This window comes from Bidens hawaiensis, unplaced genomic scaffold, assembly GCF_021521415.1.
Source record: "Bidens hawaiensis isolate Kalapana, Puna unplaced genomic scaffold, B.hawaiensis_p1.1 tig00008680_1, whole genome shotgun sequence".
Lineage (NCBI taxonomy): Eukaryota > Viridiplantae > Streptophyta > Magnoliopsida > Asterales > Asteraceae > Bidens > Bidens hawaiensis.
Window position 1 is genome coordinate 62834 of NW_027504979.1, and position 6092 is coordinate 68925.

At 32.9% G+C, this 6092-nt stretch overlaps 1 pseudogene across 1 annotated transcript; it reads right to left on the reverse strand.

Moving 5' to 3' along the window:
* Positions 1-4688: 4688 nt before the first annotated feature.
* LOC143609659 (uncharacterized) lies at positions 4689-5762 on the reverse strand (annotated as a pseudogene). Its single transcript, XR_013149454.1, has 5 exons — positions 5547-5762; positions 5383-5454; positions 5011-5298; positions 4854-4916; positions 4689-4760 (listed from the first exon to the last, which is right to left on the reverse strand). The product of XR_013149454.1 is annotated as an uncharacterized LOC143609659 (transcript).
* Positions 5763-6092: the final 330 nt, after the last annotated feature.

Sequence of the window (6092 nt, forward strand, 5' to 3'; positions counted from 1 at the left end):
CATCACTACATTGGTAAAGACAAAGCCTTTAAAACACCTGGGTTTGGGAGAGGTAGGTCTTGGGTTCAAGTCTCATAAACAACAAAAATTGAAAGAAGTTCAGTGTTAAAAAAAATCATTCAATTCTCATAAACAATTCCAAATTAACAATTTATATAAACAAATAAACAATTACAATTTTAAATAGATGTAGAAGAATACCTAAATTAAACAAGTAGAATTCAAACCGTGGAAGAGGGACTGAAGGAGCAACGACTGTCGTGTGACACCCGACTATTTTAAGCCTAATTCGTTACTAATATAATCATAGGTTATGAATAATAAAATATTATGTTTACTAAAATAATGTCATGCTAGTCCAAAAACTCTAAAAATATGTGAGTTATATTTTATTAAACTTTGCCGCTTAGTAGACACTGCGCGAAACGAAAACTGGCGACGAGTCGAATAAAAATAAAAAGTCCAAATTAAATCACTAGATAACCCAAAATAATATATTATTAATGAAAATATTAATAATAGGTCATAACTTATTATTATTACTTATTTTTTTTTGTTAAAGGCTTCGATTCACGAAACTTAGAAACTAAGCGCATAGGAGCCGGTATAGCACACCATAAGAGCACCAGATCCAGCCTTTACTAAAACTTGATATCTTTAGCTAATATTGTAAGGAATTTAATATTAGATTCAACCAGTAAGCTATTAGAATTCATGAAGACCATTTTCTTAGTTAAAATTTATAATATGTAGAATGTGCAGTGCCAAGTGTCGGTAGATGTGGTGAGTCACTACGCCATGTGTCAGCACCTGAACCTACGACCCTTGCATGCATGACACCTCATTACACACGTGTCATGTGTATGTAATATGTGTTGCCATGTGTCGCAACAAGAATGACAAGTGTCATGTTGGTTGCCAAGTGATGACGTGTGTGCATGCCTCACTTCTGCATGCGACAAGTGTCGCGAAGACTCGTCACTTGATTTACTATATATAGAAGGTTCGGGTGGCATTTTTGACATACCAAGAAACCCGACCAGCCATGAAGTATACGCTAGAAACCACCCAACTTCCTATCTCTTACATTTTTCATCATCCTAAAAATATTATGCTAGAAACTATTCAAGTTTAAGTGTTGAAGTTAATCTAGAGCCACTTTTAGAGCTACTTTAAAGAGTTATAAAAGATTAATTGTGGTCACACACACTAAGAACCATCATCTTCACCCCAACTCTAAGGTAAAAACCCACTTTTATTTAAGTTATGATATCTTTTAAATTTTTGATAATAAGTTGTTCATACACTAAGATAAATCACACAAACAAAGACCCACACCAAAATCAAATGTAAAAATGAAAATTTTGAAGACGTGTGTGGCCGTGAGCATGTATGTGTGTATATACATGTTTGTGTTTTGTTAACTAGTTACTTAGAAATGCTAGTTTGTTAAGTTTAAATGATGATCCATGTTGATGATTGATAAAAAAAGTTAGTCCACATATAGTTTTATATCTTAATATATGCATAAAAAATATATTTGGTCATCCATGAATTACATATATATACATGATTGTGATGCACAAAAATGCACACTTTAAATAGTGAAAATGCATTTTTGAAAGACATTACATATAATATGAAAATATATAAGTTAAACACATTTGAAAATTCATATCTTATTTATTAGGTGTTCGACGTGCTTTGCTTGGTTTAGATGGTAAACTATTTGCTTAAATGGTTGAAAATACGACTTTTCGACGCAAAACCGAAAGAGTTTCAAAAACGGTTTTAAAACAACAAGAAAAACCAAATTTTAAATATTTAACACATATTATAATGTATATATATAATAAGGCCAAGTTGGTAAAACTTGATCTTAGGTGATTCGCGTCGCGAAACACGACGCGAAACCATTGAAAATTACAATTTTGTGTAAATGTTAACGAAATAAAAAAATATATCTATATTTATAAAATAGACTTTAAAACCTATATATTTTAACTATAATAAGTGTTTTCATACTTAAAACCATAAAACATTATACAAAAGATTAACCGATTCGCCGTTAGATACGAAACCAGCAAAACCGGAAAACGGTTTAAAATGACAAAGTTTATAAAATTTGGAATAAAAGTGTATATTTTCAGTAGTAAAACTATACTAAAACTTAAGTTTGGTAAAAATAAATAATCTTTAACTAATAGTTAATGGTAATATCTATGTGCATCACTATTTTACCTAAGTGTTTTATGTGCATAGAAATGAGTAAGTTAGACTTATAATAATAGAGGACTATAATGTGTTAGGAATTGTGTGCTTGTGTGAGAATTAACAATTTGGACTTTACCGATTGAAAGGTCGTCAGTGGGTTGTTTGAACACAACAATAATAAAACAATGAAAATAAACGTTTTTAAAGAATAAAGCGTTTGTGTGAACACAAGTTGAATGAACAACTTAAAATTTATAAACACGAATATATTATTAAAACGTGCACTATATCAATAGGACACAAGTGTTTGGACATTATTGACGTATTACCCACTAAAGGTGAGTTTCTCACAATCCCCACTTTTTAAATATTTTAATTAATTATAAATGTTTTGGGAGAAGAACACGTTTCGTGGATTGCATTTTATATTTACAAACGTATTAAATTGGATGAGTTAAATTAGACTGGCGTGAAATACTTAGGTAAGGAAACAACTGCCTAAATATAGTATGAACGCGAAGGTGAGGAAACAACTGCTCAGTCGTTATAACAGTTAACCTTGGTTTAGGACACAGAAATATTGATAGATCTATCGGTGTGACGCCCTGCCTACCGACCAGTCTCTCTGGTTAAATGTTGGGAGCAAATATTTTGAGTATTGTATGTGTCGGGTTATTGATTTAATAGTCATACATGTGTCATATTCTTAGCTAGCTTATGACTAATACGGCTTGTTTAAAGAAATAAAATATTAATATTATAAACTTTGTGAAAGTTGTGACTAAAGGTTATCTTCGTAAGAATTCGAAGAGGATTTTATGTGAATATGAATTGTCACACTTTGGATTAAAATGTTATATTCATACGCTTTCGCAATTAAAACGAAAGTTGACTTTGGTCCATGTGGCGATGTGGTAATTATGGACATAATTAAACAAAGAAAAGCTTTGTTTCAATGAAATAAAAATGAATCAAAATGCAAGATTTAAAGTTAAAAATGATATTCACATTGATTAAAATGAAAAAATAATTGATGTAAAAGTCGAAAGCTATTACATCATGGTTTTTAAATTGAGAACTCACCAACCTTTGTGTTGACAAAATTTTTAAACGTGGTTTTCAAGTAAATGAAAAGCGAACGCTTCGTGAAGGTGATGTGGGAAAAACGAGTGTAATACTTGAATGTTGGACTTCCATTTTAAACAAGACGTGTACTCTGACACGTGTACTTTATGACATCTTATAAGGAACAAAAGTCGAACTTGTATGTGAATATGTTGTGCTTAAATACTGATAGCTAAATGGCATCTGTCACCGCCCAAATTAGTTGACTAAGTCTTCCGCTGTTAAATTAAGGTTTTTTGGGTGTGACATGTCGGCTACTCAGCTGAATGAAACTTTGTTTTGTTGAATGTTGATGCCCGACTTAAACCAAGCGTCCAAGCATCAGGGAGCAACAAACAGTGGTTTTATTTAGTTTGGGCTTAAATTTGGTTGAGATTTAATTGGCTTTGGCTTTTAATGTGGTTGGGCTTTAAACAAACAGACATAACGCTATAGTTTTTCGGGATAGCGAAATACGAAAACCGACCAAAACATATAAAATTTTGCACTACTGGCGAAAAGTTTAGGGGTAGCCTCGCTACCCCTAGTTCTATACCAGGTCCGTCCCTAATTTATCGCTTCACGCCACCGCTAGCACTAAGTTGATTTGTAAAAGGATTATTGTTGCTACAAAAACTTCCGTTGTTGATCTTACATGTATGCACCAGTGCGAGAGAATGAGACATTTCTGTTTCGGAATGGTCATTGTGATGCTGTTTTGTCGTTCTCATCTTCTCAGGTTAGGATAAGAGTTGTAAAACAATAAAAAGAAACTCGTTAGAAGGTTCAATTTTCAAGTTGATAAATCGTAAATGAAGAACTAGCAAGTATCATCATTCCATAAATCATGACTGAAGATTAATAAGTAGCTGAATTGATGCCCCCTCTACAATGGGGTATTAGGTGGGTTTAATAGGTGTAGCTCAGTAGTAGTTTAAATTAAAAATAGGTCCCTTTTATATATGGGATATATAGATCAAATCAATGAATTATATGGGACATATGGGTCAACTAACGAACTATAATGGGTTAAAAGTAACAACTCTCATGGATATCGTCTACAATTATCATTATTCATTATTCGTAAATAGCTATACTAGTATAGAGTTATTCTAATATGGCAAATCTATCAATTTTGTACTATAAAATTTCAACATGCTTTCAATCATTAAAATTGAGCAAGACAAGTTGTTGTCAATCCCATGTAACTCGGATTGGTTACAACCAAACATAACGCTTGCTAAGACAACACGCACCCAAAGCAACATATTGATATTATAGATGATATCATAAACTATCCATATGTTATGATGTTAACACAACTAAAACACGGACTTATAAAAGCTACAAGGAGACCAGAAACGACACTTTTACGAACAGTCGGTAACATAACTTGACAGCCCCGTCAACAGGGCCATCCCAAACGAGGATTATTCACAAAGCTGCAAAACACAAAGCACCATTAATACACTAAACACAAAACCAATAAAACAAATTATCAAAATACAAATATTGTCAAGATGGGAAATCCTTACCTGCTCGGAGGAATATGTTCAAAAGTTGGAATCGGGCCACAGAGATCGTTATTCGAAACATCACTGCACAAACATGCAAAACACTTTCATAATTAAGGCTGCTTAATCACATGTTCTAAAACACAAGATTACAAATTAATAAAGAACAAGCACGCACAACGCTGCCAAGCTTGAGATACTAGTGAGCTCCATCGGTATTCTTCCAGTTAGATGATTATCATTAAGATGCCTGCCAATTGTGAATAAGCAGATATTATTAATAACTTTAACTGCAAGTAAAGTTGCATATGATCAAACTCATATAAACCGTAAAGACTTCAAGTTCCCGAGTGTAGATGGAATGTTTCCAGTAATACTATTATTGTATAGATCCAAACCTATGAGGTTCTTCAAGTTACCAATCTCTTCAGGAATTGGACCTTGAATGTTATTTCCATATATCTCCCTGCATTAGTTATACTATTAATATAAACCGCAGATCATGACTGTCAACTGTAGTTGATTAACATTAATAAAACAAATAAGTTACAGATATCGTAGGCTTTCCAACTTTCCTAGTTCAGGTACAAGAGAACCAGACAATTTACTGTATCCAAGATCCCTGTAAAAGATTTATATTAATAATAATAATAATGATTAAATTGGGTTGAATAATAAGAGTCGAGCCAGAGAGGAGGTGAAATTGTGGCTTACAGGCGAGCAACCCGGTTGTCTTGATCACAAGTAACGCAAGCCCAGGTGCAGGGATTAACAAAACTGGGATCCCAGCCCTGAAAGATGTTGTCGGGGTCGTTCAAGCTCAGTCGAAGGGCAATAAGGGCGTCTACATCAGAATTAGCTGTGACCATCGATTTAATGGCGGATAATGTGAAGATCAGAGCAGGTAAAGTACTCCAGGCCATGGTTCATAAGTTGTGGAGGACTGGTGAAAGAAGAGGGGTTGGTCGCCTTGATTTATAGGCACGAGTGAAATGATGAATCTTGGAGTGATGTTCGAAACAAATGCAGTATCAACACTTACTATAGCTTACTATATATAGCTATAGTTAAAAAACAATATACTTTATTATTAGATTTTAATTTAAAATTTTCTAAATTAAAAATTTTATTGGACACTTGTTAAAATTTGAATAACTTGATTACTATTAAGCGGTTGTTTAATATACAGTATAGATTTTATAAGTATTGTTTTTTTAGGGGATGTAAATCATGTCTATTTTGTAAAGACAACAATTAAAA